Genomic DNA, 16,667 nt, shown 5'->3' on the forward strand with positions numbered 1-16,667 from the left:
ACACACACACACACCCTAATGTGAGGTTTTCCTTTGGGGCTCACTCATGGGAAAAGTTGTGTGATTTGGCCAAAGGAGACTCTGGGAAGCTGTTGAGTCCTCTGGCTTTGAAATCCCAGATGCTGGTGCTTATCTCTGGTAACTGACTAGGTATGGATGTAATGGGCAGACAGCTAGAAGTCCTGTCTGCTGGTCTGTTTCTCTGTCTGTATTTTTTTGTCAGCTTGTAACTTGTTTGTATTCTCTGAAGTTCAGGGTGCTGACTTTTCCCCATGAACTAGGGAAATGATATATGTTTTTATTAAAGTAAGATTGTTAATCCTTTTGTGTTGCTTTCCTTTAGAAAAGCATATCAAAGAAGCCGTGCTTGCAGTCGTCCTGGGTATGTTAGGGTGCCTGCTGCTACAGACATGAGGTATAAACAGATTATTTGGAGGACAGTGCAGTGAAGCTGTATATGATCAGGCCTACATCAAGTTGCTAGAGGTCTGGGGATCAACATCACAGGGGATACTTGGGATCACTATCAACATCAGTTCAGTCCAATTGAGCTGGAATCTTAAAAAATTCAGACACCCTAGGTGAGCTCTTCTCCATGCCATCAAATTCCAGCCTCACTCAACTGAATTTATCCTAGGTAGGTCCCAGAATTCCTACTTATGACCCTATGTTTTTTCTATTTTCTATCAGACTATATATTCCCTGTTTTGGGGGGGTAGCCCTTCCATGTGTGTATAAAAATAAATTTTTTGCCTGTTAATTTTTATGCTTCATGGATCTTCATATCTCTTCATGTAGGCAGCAAAAGTGACACACAAATTCACTTGTCTCACTATAGTTTTCCCAATAATTTTTCATTAAAGTAATTATAACCACATGAAAGCAAATTTCATGCTGGTTCATATTAGACATCATTCTGCCCATAAAAGGTAAGCCATTTCAGTCATGAATTCAGGCTGCTTTATGGCCAGACTGAGGAGTGGTTCAGAGCTTCTCTTTTGTCTTTTAGCTGAAAGAATGAGAGAAACCTCAGCATGCTTGGAATATCCACTTTCTAATTTCAGTGATCTAAATAGCTCTTCAGCAGTCTAAAATTTTTCATACTGTAGTTAAAATGTTAAATATAATTCCGGTGTTAAATATATATATAAACAGAGAGAGAGAGAGAGGTAGATAGGTAGATAGATATAGATACACACACCAGGAGACTCTGGTTCAATCTGTATTATTTTTAACAGTTATTAGATTTCAACAACATCCAAGATCCCAGCAATATCATCATACCAGTCAAACCACAGTCACTGTAAAAAATGTCAAGCTTATTATGCCATGCATGTGAGAAAGCACAAGGATGAGATTGCTCTGTATTATGGTGACAGATTAAATTTTCCATGATGTTATAGTTGACAGTGGGATATTTTTTTTAATTTTAGCATGTTATAAAATCAATTATATATTTGACTTGACTGACTATTATCTAAAGAAATAGTCCTCGTGTATCTTCTGCAGATTGCAGCAGAACCTCTTCCACAGTTACTCCTGGTATGCAAGAAGCTTTTTATAATTGTGCAGCATTCATTTTTATTTCTAATAATAAAGTGTGTGGCTCAGATGCCACTTTGCTAAAATTATCACTAAGTATGGTACATTGGCTTCAAATTGGTGTCTTTGATTTCAAATTTATTTCTGTCTACTAATTCTCCACTGATGTTTTGCTAGTAAATATGTGTTTTAGCAAATTCCTGCTTAAAGAAATGTCTCCTTTTTATTTTCACTTGTTCTTAAGCAAGATGCCACTTTAAGTCACTAATTTAAAGAAATGAATATATACCCACAGTTCTTTGATTAAGTATGACTGTCAAACAAACAAAAATACAAGGAAAAGATATACCAAGTGGCATAATTCACAGTAGGATAATTCCATTGAGCACCAACATAATGCTTAATCTTAGAGTCTCCTCATGCTTGTATTGATAAGGAACTATGCATTTAGATGTGACTTTTCAGTGTGATACCCTGTTTTGATCTGCAGTAAGTAACTCAAACTCACCTATTCTGCTATTCCTAAAAATCTAAATACTATGTTTAAAAAGCTCCTTAAATAGGAAGGAAGTATCATTGCACTAAACCATGAAAGGAAGAGCCTTGCAGGAGTGTGCTATAGCAGATTCCTTTGCATTCAAGAAAGCTGATTGTTAATTCTTAGTGTCAACATTTACATCTATGAAATTGGCGGATGCTACAAATCAGGACCTGACACTGATTTTTTGATTGCCTAGAATATGAACGTCATAGAGAAAATGTTAATAATGCAGGCAAAATGTCAGGATGCATTTTGTGTGCATGCTCCCAATGGAGAGCAGTTTGTGAAGCATTGACCAGCACCCACTTCCTTCTTCTTGTTGAGTTATATCCAACTCTTTTGTGTCTCTGTTTTGGATTTTCTTGTCACAGATACTGGAGTGTTTTGCCACTCTAGGTCATTGAAAGCTGAAGAAATTGAGGCAGACAGGGTTAAGTGACTTTCCCAAGGGCACAGAGCTAATAAGTGTCTGAGACTGGATTTGAACTCAGGCCCTCTAGCCACCTTACCACTTAGCTGGCATTACATAATTTGTTATATATTACAAATGTAGAGGTAAATAAGGAGAGTATTTTCATAGACATGACAGTTAGTGCTAATGTATGGACTACTATACACACACACACACATATATTTGCTTTTGGAGGGCAATTGGGGTTAAATGACTTGCCCAAGGTCACATGGCTAATTTTTATTTTAAGTGTCTCATGCCAGATTTAAACTCAGGTCCTCCTGACTCCAGGGCTGGTGCTCTATTCACTGCACCACCTAGCCACCCCAGGACTACAATATTTTAAAAAGAATAACAGATCCAGTTTTCCTAGAACATAGGAAATAAGAGAGAGAAGAATATGAAAACAATTTGGAAAGACAGGTTGAAATCAGATTGTGAAGGCTTTAAATGACATAGCATTTCTATGCTAATAGCAAGAGAGAGACAATAAAGTTTATTGAAATATAAGGAGGACAAACTGAAAAAAGGAGAAACTTGAAGCAGGGGGACCAGTTAGTTATTAGAGCATCGTAATAATTCAGCAAAGAAGTGATAATGACCTGAATAATCATGGTAACTGTATGAGAGGAGAGATGGGGAAAGGCAAGAATTTTTGTGGAGAGAGAACACAAATTGGCAATTGGTTACATGCTAGGAAGCAGGGCAGAGTAAAGGAGAATGAAGTGTTCATATAACTCTTGGGTTTTGTACCTAGGTGATAGAAAGGTTAGCTGTGCTAGAAATTAGGAAGCTAGGAAAAGGGGAGTTGTGTTATATGGAAATAATGTGCTCTATTTTGGACATATTGAATTTAAGATTCCTGTGAGACATTCAGAGATATCCAAAAATGTGATAGATCTATGTCCCTTGATCTCAGGAGAGATGGGTCTGGATATTTTAAAATGACAGTTATTTCAATACATATGATAATTGAATTTGTGGAATAAGATCAGCAAGAAAAAAGGTATAGAAAGAAAAGAAATTCCAGAGCAGAGTCCTGAAGTTCATCTAAGCAGAGGACTGGAACATGGATCCTACAAAGGAGACCGAAGAGAAATCAGAGATGGCGGAAAAGCAGCAATTAACAGTATATCTAAAAACCCAGAGTTTAAATGGTATCCAGGAGGAGGAGGTGGTCAAGAATATCAAACACTGTTGAAAGGACAAGAATTATGAAAGAAAAAATCATTTAATTAAGCAGGTGAAAGATATTAGATAACCTTGAATGGCAGTGTCAGAAAATAGAAAAAGGGTGAGAATTAAGTGAGATGTGATGAAGTGGCAGCAACAAGTGTAGAATAGCAGGTGGTACAGTTTACTAGGCCTAGAGTCAGGAAGACTTCAGTTCAAAACTTGCCTTGGATACTTACTAGATGTATTATACTACACAAGTCACTTAACTCCCCTTTGTTCCAGTTTTATCCGTAAAATGGGGATAATAATAGTACCTCCCTCTCAGGGGTTGTTTTGAGGATCAAATAAGATAATAAATGTAAAGTGCTTAGCAAAGTGCCTGATATATAGTAAGATGCTAGCTATTATTATATTGTTCTTTTATGAGTTTAGATGAGAAAAAGAAAAGATAAATAGAAAGATAATTTGTGAAGTTTGCAGGGTCAAGTGAAGGTTTTATAAGGTTGCTAGAGATCTGGACAATTTTGAAGGCATTAGAAGAAGAGCAGATAGATTAAAAAATATACAAGACTTCCAGGTGCCAAGATGGCAAAATAAGAAGTAAGTTGCTCTCACCCTTCCCTATTGACCTGTGAAAGCCCAGAATATATTGCCACAGAAAAATCCCAGGAACAGCTGAGTCTTCAGAAAGAGTACAGCAAACTTGTAGGCAGGAAGCTTTGAGAACTAATGAGAAAGTCCCCTTTCACTCTGGGGGAGCAACACAGGATGGGAGGCATCCCAGCAAGGCAGCTGCAAACAACCTCAGAAAACCCGAGGGAGATCTTGAGCCCCAGGATGGTGGAGCAGGCAAGTGCCAAAACTAAGATGTTTCATCACCACCACCAAATGCCTCAGCACAAGCAAGTTAACCAGCAGATGCCAGCTCAGAAACCCACCTTGTGTGTTGGCATTCTCCAGTAACCAAATCCCCTAGTCCTTCAGGAAGCACAACTCCAGGAAGCACAGCTCCAGGTGGTAGGCATACATACTACAGCAGCCATATATTCTAGTGCAAAGTCTGGGTCAGAAGAAACCAATGCAATGCCCAGGTGAGCAGGTGTGTCGCAGGGGCCAGACTCCCCACACCCAGGCCAAGAGCTCCAGTGCTACTGATCCAAGCTCAGAACCAGGTAAGCTGCCAGACCTAGTTGCCAGTCTCTAGTTGCCAGAACCTGAGACCCCAGCACACAAATCCAGTGACTGGGTCCCAGGCACCCAGCACAAGAAGATTAGGACAGAGCCCCCTGTGCTCAAGCAGGAAGGCTCTACTCTAAAAGCCAGGAATTAGGCAAACACCATGAGCAAAGAGCACAAACGGACAATGACCATAGATTCTTATCATGAGGACAGGGAAGTTCAAGACACAAATTCAGAAAAGGACAACAGTGTTACTATCCCCACATCTGAAACTTCAGAGGATTGAAGGAGGGATAGGAAATCATCCCAAGTTCAAAACCCTTCTTAGAAGAGCTCAAGAAGTGTTTTAAAAAATGAAATAAGTGAGGTAGAAGAAAAATTGTGAAAAGAAATGAGAGATATGCAAGAAAGAGTCATTAGCTTGAAAAGGGGAGGAAAAAATTAACTATATCAAATAAGTTCCTAAAAAGTAGATTTGGCGAAATGGAAAAGGAGGCACCAAAACTCACTGAAGAGAAGAGCTCCTTAAAAAGTAAAATGGGCAAAATGGAAAAGATACAAAATCTAATAGATATAATAATAATAGAGATACAAAATCTAATAGAAAAAAAAAATTCTTGGGGGCAGAGTCAAGATGGTGGAGTAGACACAGGACTTTCTTGGGCTGTGGCTTCACCCTCCTCCAATTCACATAAAAATGACTCTACATAAACTTTGGGGCTACAGAACCCACACAATGACACAGAGAAGATAACCTGCTGCTGATGAAAGCTCAGCAGTATGGCAGGAAGGGGCCAGCGCAACACTCTGGGAGCAGAGCCCAGCCCTGTTCTAGCGGGAATGTTGACTCTCAGGGAAGCCTAACCAGCCACCAAATGGAGGGACTTCAGATCACCAGCAGCTGTGGCAGTTTCCAGAATTATCAACCCATAGATGCCAAAGACAAAGTGAGAGGTCAGTATAGACTTTGCGCCAACAGGGAGATTTGGAGTGTGATCTGACCTTTGCCCCTGGGGCAAGAAGCAGCTGAGTTTTCCAGCCATGCTGCTTCAGAGCTCCTGGACTGCAGTTTGTAAGGGGACCAAGCAACAAGTCTGAGGGATAATTGCCTTTACTTTAACATGCTTGGATCTGGATGGCTGTATAGGGTGGAGGTCCTGCGGTGCATGAACAGTCTACCAGAGTGCGTGGAGGCTTCAGAGAGAGCACCCAACTAAAAACTCTGGCAGCGGCGAAAACTCCAGGATTTGGGATAAAGCTCCCTTTTCTGGTAGGACAATTTACTGTGGTAAAAGGCTCAAAAGTTCAGTACCTGAGTGTCAACATAAGTAAGCAAAGGAAGCAAAGCAAACAGAGCAATCCTATATCAGACTACTATTTTGGGGACAAAAAGGATCAAAGCATGGAACAGGAGGAAGAAAGCACAGTCAGAACTCCTGCACTGAAAGCTTCCAAGAAAAATATGAGCTAGTTTCAGGCCATAGAGGATCTTAAAAAGGATTTTGAAAACCAAATAAGGGAAGTGGAGGAAAAATTGGGAAAAGAAATTAAAATGATGCAAGAAAATTATTAAATGAGAGTCAACAACCTGACTGAAGAAAATAAGACCTTAAAAAACAGACTAACTCAAATGGCAAAAAGGCTCAAAAAGTCAATGAGGAGAAAAATGCCTTAAAAAGTTGAATTTGCTAGATGGAAAAAGAATCTCAATAGCTCACTGAAGAGAATCATTCTTCAGAATTAGATTGGAGCAAATGGAAGCTAATGACTTTATGAGAAATTAAAATACTATTAAAAAGATCCAAAAAAAGGAAAAAAAAGCAACAAAAGGCAATGTGAAATATTTCATTGGAAATACCACTGACCTGGAAAATAGATCCAGGAGAGATATTTTAAAAATTGTTGGAATACTGGAAATCCATGATCAAAAAAAATCCTAGAAATTATCCTTCAAGAAATTCTCCAGAAAATATTGCTCTGATATTTTAGAACCAGAGAGCAAAATAGAGCTTGAAAGAATCCACCGATCATCTCTTGAGAAAGATCTCAAAAAGTAACTGCCTAGAAATATTATTGCCAGGTTCTGGAGTTCCCAGATAAAGGAAAAAATATTATAAGCAGCCAGGAAGGAACAATTTGAATATTGTGAAAATGCAATCAGGATAACACAGGATCTGGCAGGTTCTACACTGAGGGATCGAAGGGCTTGGAATACGATCTTCCAGAGGTCAAAGGCGCTGGGATTAAAACCAAGAATCACCTCTCAGCAAAAGTCAGTATCATGTTTCAGCAGAAAATATGATCCTTCAGTGGAATAGAGGACTTTCAAGCTTTCTTGATGAAAAAAAATCAGAGTTGAATAGAAAAGTTTTCATACAATAAGGAAGTTATGCATGATAAGGTTAACAGGGAAAAGAAATCATAAGGAACTTATCAAAGTTGAACTACTTATTTTCCTACATGGAAAAATGACCATTTTAACTTGTGAAACTTTTCACAGTATTAGAATAGTTGAAGGGAATAGAAATGTGTATGTATATGTATATCTCTATCTATCTATCTATCTATCTATCTATCTAGCATGGTATATGGACATATGAATAAATATTTTAGTGTATGTATATATGTATAGAGGTATAAATAGACAGAGGGCAGAGGACCAATTGCATAGGAAGGGATGATCCTTAAAAGGTGAAATTAAGAGGTGAGAGAAGAATATAATGGGAGGAGATGTGGAGAGACAGAATGGAGCAAAGTATCTCATACAGAAGAGACAAGGAATAACTGTTACAATGGAGGGAAGAACAGGAAAGCAAAAGGGAATGAGTCAAATTTATTCTCATTGAATTTGGCTTATGTAGGGAATGACATACACATCAAATAGGGTATCTCACCCTACAAGACAGTAGAGGGGAAGGGGAAAAGAGGGAGGGATAAAGGAAGGGAGGGTAGGTTGGTTGGGGGAGGGAAGTTGGAAGCAAAGTACCAAATTTTGAAAAGTGATAGGCTAAAAGTAGAGAATAGAACAAGTCAGGGTGGGATATGATGGAGGAAATATGTCAGTCTTTCACAATATATCCACTATGGAAATGTTTTGCATAGCTACTCATGTAAAACCTATATTGAATTGCATATCTTCCCAGTGAGGGTGGATGATGAGGGAGGAAAGGAAAGAATCTGGACTTTAAATTTTAAAATTACACGTTTATATGTGTGTGTGTGTGTGTGTGTGTTTATATATATATATATATAATTTTATATGTAACTTGCAAATAAGATATACAGGCACTGAGGCATAGAGATCCTGCGTGCCCTACTGGAAAGTCATTTGGGGGATGGGGGAAATATGGGAGAGAACAGATTGGAGTAGGGGCCATTCAGTGGGATTGCTGTATTAGGGTGGTGGGTAGGGAAAAAGGGGGAGGAAATCTGTAACTCAAAATTTTCTGGAAATGAAATATGTAAACTAAAAAAATCTACAAATAAAGAAAAAATTTAAAAATTAGAATTGGGCAAGTGGAAGGTAATGACTTTATGAGATATCAAGAATTAGTCAAATATGGGGCAGCCAGGTGGCGCAGTGAGTAAGGCCTCAGATACTTGGCACCCACACAAAAAATAACTGGCCATGTAACCATGAGTAAATTACTTAACCCCAATTGCTTTAAAAATAATAATCAGTCAAATAGAATAAAATAAGGAGAAAAAAAGAGAAGAAAATGCTAAATACCTAATAGGTAAAACAATTGACCTGGAAAATTGATACCAGAGGGTTATTTAAAAATGATTCGTCTACCTGAAAATCATGATGAAAAAAAGGGCTTGAAGTACATCTTTTAGGAAATCTTCAAAGAAAAGTTCCCTTACATCCTACAACCAGAAGGTAAAATAATCATTGAAAGAATACACCAATCATCTCCTTAAAGAGATGCCAAATTGAAAATGCCAAGATATATTATTGCCAAATCCCAAAGGTCAAAGAGAAAATACTGCAAGCAGTCTAAAAGGAACAATTTAAATATCATGACACCACAGCCAATATTAAACAGGACATTGCAGCTTATACATTAAAAGATCAAAAGGCATGGAATACAATATGACATGAGGCAAAGGAGCTTGAATTATAACCAAGGATCATATACCCTGAGAAACTGAGCATAATCTTTCAGGAGATGAGATGGATATTCAATGAAACAGGTGAATTCATAACCTTCCTGATGAAAAACAAAATTTGATCCTCAAATACAAGACTCAAGAGAGGCATAGAAAGGTAAAGAGGAAAGAAAAAAATGTGTTTAAATAAGGGTTAGCTCTTTACATCCCTACAAAGAAAGATGACACTTGTAACTCTTGAGATCTATAATTTATGACATCATGTAAAAGGGGTATACATAGGCAGGGGACATGGATATTAATTAACTTTGATGTTATGATTTAAAAAATCTAATTAAGTGGTGAAAAGGTATTGTACTGAGAGAAGAGAAAAGGAGGAGGCAGAAAAGGCTAAATTTTTTCACATGAAAAGACACAAAATTCTATTGCAGTAGAGGGAAAGAAAGGAGGAAGACGAAAATTGTTTGAACCTTACTTTTAACAGATTTGGCTTAAAGAGAGAACAACAAAATCAGTTAGGTATAGAAAACTAATTTACCCTATAGGAAGTAGGAGAGGAAAAGGGCAAAAAAAGGGAAAGTATGAATAGAAGAGAGGAAAGAAATAGTAAGAATAAAGGGGAAGATAAGGGAGGGGGCTAATAAAAGGGAGGGCTGAATGAAGGAGGTGATGGTTGAAAGCAAAACACTAGAGAGGAGGAAAAGGGAGAAATGAAAGAGAAAAGCATAAACCAGAAAAAATATAATATGGAAGAAAGAGATAGATAATAATCATAAATGTGAATGTGAATGGGAGAAACTCTCCCATAAAATGGAAGCAGATAGTAGAGTTGAATAAGAATTATAGTCCTAGAGGTCCCTTTCTGGCTCCTCAATCGCCATGGTGCCCATGAAGAAATCTGTGATGAGGGGCGGCAAAAAAAAGAAGCAAGTCCTCAAATTTACCCTGGATTGTACCCATCCTGTGGAAGATGGGATTATGGATGCTAATTTCGAACAGTTTTTACAAGAACGAATCAAAGTGAATGGAAAGGCCGGCAACCTCGGGGGTGGAGTTGTGACCATTGAGAGAAGTAAGAGCAAGATCACCGTGACATCAAAAGTGCCGTTTTCTAAAAGGTATTTGAAGTACCTGACAAAGAAATACTTAAAGAAGAACAATCTTCGCGATTGGCTTCGGGTGGTGGCCAATAGCAAGGAGAGTTACGAATTACGGTACTTCCAGATCAACCAGGACGAAGAGGAGGAAGAGGAGGAGGATTAAATCCTCTTGGGTCTGGAAACGTTTTGTATATGATCTTGAATAAAACTTGAACCAAAAAAAAAAGAATCATAGTCTTACACTATGTTGTTTACAAGAAACATATCTGAAGTTGAGGGATACAGATAGAATAAAGAGAAAAGGCTTGAGAAGAATATATTATGCTTCAGCTGAAGTAAAAAAAAAGAAGGGTTAGCAATCCTGATCTCAGATAAAGCAAAAGCAAAAATAGACTTAATTAAAAAAAGATAAGGAAGAAAACTACATCCTTCTAAAAGGTACCACAGACAATAAAATAATGTCAATACTAAACATACATGTACCAAGTGGTATAGCATCCAAATTCTTAGAGAAGTGAGTTACAGTAAAAATTTGACAGTCAAAATATACTAGTGGGGGATGTCAAATCTCCCCTCTCAGAAGTAGATAAGTCCAGACATAAAATAAATAAGAAAGAAATTAAGGAAATGAATAGAATTTTAGAAAAGTTAGATGTGATTTACCTCTGGAGAAAACTGAATGGGGTTAGAAAGGAATATACTTTTTTTTCAGAGGTACACAGAACCTACACTAAAAATGACCATTCATTAAGGCATAAAAACCTCATAATCCAATGCAAAAAGGAAGAAATATTAAATGCATCCTTTTTAGATCATGATGCAATAAATCTTACATATGATAAAGGGCTATTCAAAAATATACTAAAAATCAACTGAAAATTAAATAATCTAATCCTAAAGAATGAATGGGTCAAGCAACAAATCATAGAAACAATAAACTTCATCCAAGAGAATGACAACATACTTATGGGATGCAGTACAAGTGTTTTTATGGGAAGTTGTATATCTCTAAATGCTTACATTGATAAAACAGAGAAAGAAGAGATCAATGAATTGTGCATGCAGCTAAAAAGCTAACAAAAGAACAAATTTAAAAATGCCCAACTAAATACCAAATTAGAAATTCAGAAAACCATATGAGAGATTAGTAAAATAGAAATTATGAAAACTATGAGATTAATAAATAAATGTAAGAACAGGATTTATAAAAATACATAAAGCTTTGGTTAATTTGATTAACAAAAACAAAGAAGAAAAACAAATTATCAGCATCAAATATGAAAAGTTTAAATTCTCCACCAATGAAGAGGAAATCATAATAATATCTAGGAGCTATTTTGTAGAACTGTATGCCAATAAACATGACAATTTTAGGAAATGAGTGAATATTTATAAAAATGTAAATTGCCCAGAGTAACAGAAGAGGAAATAAAATACTTAAATTACCCCATTTTAGAAAAAAAAATGAAAAGCCATCAATGAACAACATAAGGAAAAATCTCTAGAGTCAGATAGATTTATAAGTGAATTCTATCAAACATTTCAAGAACAGCTAATTCCGATACTATATAAACTATTTGGGAAAATAGGTATAGAGGGGTGGAGTGAAGATGTTAGAGTAAAAGTAGGTATTTGGCTGAGCTCCCACTCCAACCCCCTCCCATACCTGTAAATTATGACTCCAAACAAATTTTAGAGCTACAGAACCAACAAAGTGGCAGAGAGAAACAAATCTCCTCCTGAAGGCAGGCTGACAGGAAGGGTCTATCACACCAAGCTGGGAGTCAAGCTCAGTCCCACATAAGCCACCTGGTCCCAGACCAATGGTGGCCCAGACCAGCGGCCAAGACCAGCCAGAGCCGATTTCAGGAGAGTGAAGCACCAGCAGCTGTGGTGGTTTCCAGACTGCTCAACCCAGAAACAGCAAAGAGAAGGTAAAAGGTCAGTAGCGAACTCTGTTGGAATTGGGTGGAGTAGAAAGTGGTCCAGACAATGCCCCCAGGGCCACAGAGGGAGCAGAAGTAAGGTGGCTGCGGCTGCTGCTACATGGCTGCCTCCAGAGAACATGGCCTGCAGCTCATAGGGGGGAAAATGACCATTTATCAAGGTAATCACTCTTCCTTGCACCTGCTTAGATCTGGGTCACAGTCTGGGGTGTGTGGCCAGTGTGCCAGAGCTTGTGGTGGCTGAAGAGAGGGCACCCCCCTCAGACCTCTGACCACTGAAAAAACATCAGTGATTTGGGACACAGCTCTCTCCACTCTGGAAGCAGGAGTTCTACCATAGAAAAGAGCTTAAAAGTCAATTAATTGGCTATCAAGATGAGTAAGCAGAGCAAGCAAAATCAGACCACAGAATTGCTTTTTGGGGACAAAAAGGATCAAAACATGGAACCAGAAGAAGTCACAGCTCCTGCATCAAAATCGTCCAAGAAAAATATGAATTGGCTACAGGCCATGGAGTAGCTAAAGAATTTGAAATTAAAAATCAAGTAAGAGCAGTGGAGGTAAAATTGGGAAGTGAAATGAGCGTTATTTAAAAAATCATGAAAAGTGAGCCAACAGCCTGCTAAAGGAGACCGCTCCCCCCCCAAAAAACTTACAAAATGAAACCCTAAAAAATAGACTAACTTAAATGACAAAAGAGGTCCAAAAAGCCAATGAGGAGAAGAATGCCTTAAAAAGTCGAATTGACCAGATGGAAAAGAAATTTCAAAAGCTCACTGAAGAGAATAATTCCTTCAAAACTAGATTGGAGCAAATGAAGCTAATGACTTTATGAGATATCAAGACACTATTAAACCGATCCAAACAAATGGAAAAAATAGAAGGCAATGTGAAATATCTCAATGGAAAAACCACTCACCTGGAAAACAGATCCAGGAGAGATAATTTAAAAATTATTGGACTACCTGAAAGCCATGACCAAAAAAAGAGCCTAGAAATCACCCTTCTAGAAAGTATGAAGTAAAACTGCCCTGATAGTAGAGGGCAAAATAAGAATTCAAAGAATTCACCAATGACCTCTTGAAAAAGATCACAAAAACAAATCTCCTAAGAATATTATAGCCAAATTACAGAGTTCCAGGGTCAAGAAGAAAATATTACAAGTCATCAGGTAGAAACAATTTGAGCATTGTGGAAACACAATCAAGAAAACAGAAGATCTAGCAGCTTCTACATTAAAGGTTCATAGGGCTTGGAATATGATATTCCTGAGGTCAAAGGAGCTAGGACTAAAACCAAGAATCACCTACCCAGCAAAAATGAGTATAATGCTTCAGGGGAAAATATGGTCTTTCAATGATATAGAGGCCTTTCAAGTATTCTTTTTGGAAATACCAGAACTTAACAGAAAATATGACTTTTAAGTACAAGAATTAATAGAAGCATGAGGAGGTAAACAGGAAAAAGAGATCATAAGGAACTTATTAAAGTTGAATTATTTTCATTACTACATGGTGTAAGGGTTATGGGATTTAAAGATCTTCCATGCCCCATTGGACTTGCTGACATAGCAGGAAGGGGCGCAGCAAGAGGAAGAGGAAGCCAAGCTAGAGTTCCTGTGGTGGCTAGCAGTGGCGGCGACCACGGCAGCAGCAGCAGAGGCAGTGGCAGTGGAAGCGCGAAGCCCTTTTTGAGTCAGACAAAATTTCTGCTAAGGACTCCTGCTGAGGACTGCCAGGGGCCAGAGCTGCTGGGAGCATGCTTCCTGGACATTGGGTGGTTGCTGTGAGTGGAGAGAGGAGGACCTTTGCCTGAGGTAGCCTGTTCTGTTTTAAAGGCTTGAGAATGTGGGTGCTTTCTACTTTATCTACCTGTGCCAATTTAATAACTACTCTGATGGCTTTCACTTTCTGGTTTTGGGACTCAGTCTTTTGGTATTTTAATAAATTTTCTAGCTTATTCCCCCATGTGGCAAGCCTGATGTATTTTGTGATGGATAATTATATCAGCATATCTGTAATTTCCATAGGCATTGTGAATATGGCATTGCTGATACACATGGAAAAGTGATAATTGTAACTCATAAGACTTTTCACAGTATGAGGATTGTTGAAGTGAATATGTGTCTGTATGTATGTATAGGAGGGTGTATGTGTGTGTGTGTATATATGTCTGTACATGTATGTATATATACACACATAGAGGGCATAGGATGAGTTGAATATGAAGGGATGATATCTAAAAATAAAATTAAGAGGTCAGAGAGGAATATAATGGGAGAAGGGAAAGGGAAAGATAGAATTGGGCAAATTATCTCACATAAAAGAGGCAAAAGAAAACCACTGCAGTAGAGGGAAAGAACAGGAAGGTTGAAGGGAATGGGTCAAACTTACTCTCATTGAATTTGGCTTAAAGAGGGAATAACATACATACTCAATAGTCTATCTTATCCTACTTTAAAGTAGGAGGGAGAGGATAAGAGGGGCCACGATAGAAGGGAGGGCAGATTGGGGGAGGGGTTAGTTATAACAAACACTTTTGAAAAGGGACAGAGTCAAAGCAGAAAATAGAATGAATGGGGGTGGGACAGAGTATTTCACAATATGACGATTATGGAAACATTCTGTGTAACTACAGAAGTACAAGCTATTTTGAATTGCTTGTCTTTCTAGTAGGGGTGGATGATGAGGTAAGAAGGGAAAGAATCTTGAAATGCAAGTTTTAAAACTAAATGTTAAAAGAAAGAAGACAGGTGCAGAAAGAGCCCCGCCAGATTCTTTCTATGACACAAACATGTTGTTGACATCTAAACCTGAAAGAACCAAAACAGAGAAAGAAAGTTATGGATCAAGTTCCCTAATGAATGTTGGTGGAAACATTTTAAATAAAATGTTAACAGATATTAAAGCAACTTATCTTGAGGATAATACACTATTACCAGGTAGTATTCATGCCAAGAAAACAGGACTGGATCATTATTTGGAAAACAATCAGCATCATTTACCATATCAACAACAAAACTAACAGAAATCATGTGATTATCTCAGTAGAGTCAGAAAAAGCTTTTGACAAAATACAGCCACCATGCCTATTCAAAACATTAGAAAGTATAAGAATAAAATGAGTCTTTCTTAAGATAATAATTTAAAAGAGTGAGCAAGGGGTGGCCAGGTGGCTCAGTGAATAAGAGCACCAGCCCCAGTGTTGGGATGACCTGGGATCGAATCCGGGCTCAGATACTTAGCACCCACCCAGAAACACCTGGCTGTGTAACCTTGAGAAAGTTACTTAACCCCGATTGCTTAAAAAAAATAAAAATAAAAGAGTGTGCGAGCATTACATGTCATGGGGGTAGAATCATTTCCAATAAGATCAGGGGTAAGTCAAGGGATGTTCAGTATCACCACTGTTATTCAATATTGTCATAGAAATGTTAGCTTTAGCAATAAGAAGAAAAAGGTATTGAAATAGAATAGGCAAGGGAGAAGTAAAGCTACCTTTCTTCACAGATATTATGTTGTTATACTTATAGAATCCTAGAGAATCAAGTAAAAAAATATTTGAAATGAGAAACAACTTTAGCAAAGTTTCAGGATATAAAATAAACGGACACAAATTATAGGCATTTATATATGTAACAAACAAAAGTCAAAAGCAAGAGATAGAAAGAGAAATTTTGTTTAAAGTTTCTGTAGACATTATATACTATTTGGGAGTTTGCATGCCAAAGCAAAACAAGGGACTATATCAACAAAATTACAAAATACTTTTCACACAAATATAGTCAGATCTAAACAACTGGGAAAATGGCAGTTTCTCAAGGGTAGGCAGAGTTAATATAATAAAAGTGCAGCTTCACCTTAATTGCATTACTTTTTCTATGCCATACCAATGAAACTACCAAAAACATATTTTATAGATCTGGAAAACATAATAACAAAGTTCATCTGGAAGAACAAAATGCTCAAAATATCAAGGGAATTAATGGAAAAAAAATGCAAGAGAAGGTGGCCTAGCTTTACCAGAGCTTAAATTTTATTGTAAAGCAGCTGTCATCAAAACTACTTGAAACAGAGTGGTGGATCAGTGGAATAGGTTAGGTACAGAAGACAAAGTAGTCCATGAATAAAGTAATCTACTGTTTGATGAATCAAAAGACCCCACCTTCTGTATAAGAGCTCACTATTTGACAAAAACTGCTGGGAAAACTGGAAAATAGTACAACAAAAATTGTGTGTAGACCAAGATCATATATTCTATACCAAGAAAAGGTGAAAATAGTTCCATGATTTAGATATAAAGGCTGATTGATGTTATAACAAATTAGGAGAGCAAGGAATAGTTTACTTGTCAGATCTATGGAGAAGAATTTATGACCAAACAACAGAGTACATTGTTAAATACAAAATGATGATTTTTATTACATGAAATTGAAAAGTCAGGGAGGCTAGGTGACAGAGTTAATAGAGCACCAGCCCTGGAGCCAGAAGGACCTGAGTTCAAATCCTGATTCAGACACAAAACTAACAAAAACTAAAAAAAAAAAGAAACAAAACACAAAAACTAGCCATTTGACTTTGGGCAAGTCACTTAACCCCAATTGCCCTACATTACTCCAC

At 37.6% G+C, this 16,667-nt stretch overlaps 1 protein-coding gene and 1 pseudogene across 1 annotated transcript in view; one reads left to right on the top strand and one right to left on the bottom strand.

Annotated features, from left to right (window-relative positions):
* LINGO2 (leucine rich repeat and Ig domain containing 2) overlaps nt 1-16,667 on the bottom strand; it is a 1,702,561-nt gene that overhangs the window by 830,730 nt on the left and 855,164 nt on the right. The gene's annotated exons all lie outside the window — the stretch shown is intronic.
* On the top strand, nt 9,853-10,331 carry LOC138163237 (large ribosomal subunit protein eL22 pseudogene; annotated as a pseudogene).

The sequence above is a fragment of the Petaurus breviceps genome, unplaced genomic scaffold, assembly GCF_028583685.1.
Source record: "Petaurus breviceps papuanus isolate PSGF00001 unplaced genomic scaffold, PetGlider_PUasm1.0 125, whole genome shotgun sequence".
NCBI lineage: Eukaryota > Metazoa > Chordata > Mammalia > Diprotodontia > Petauridae > Petaurus > Petaurus breviceps.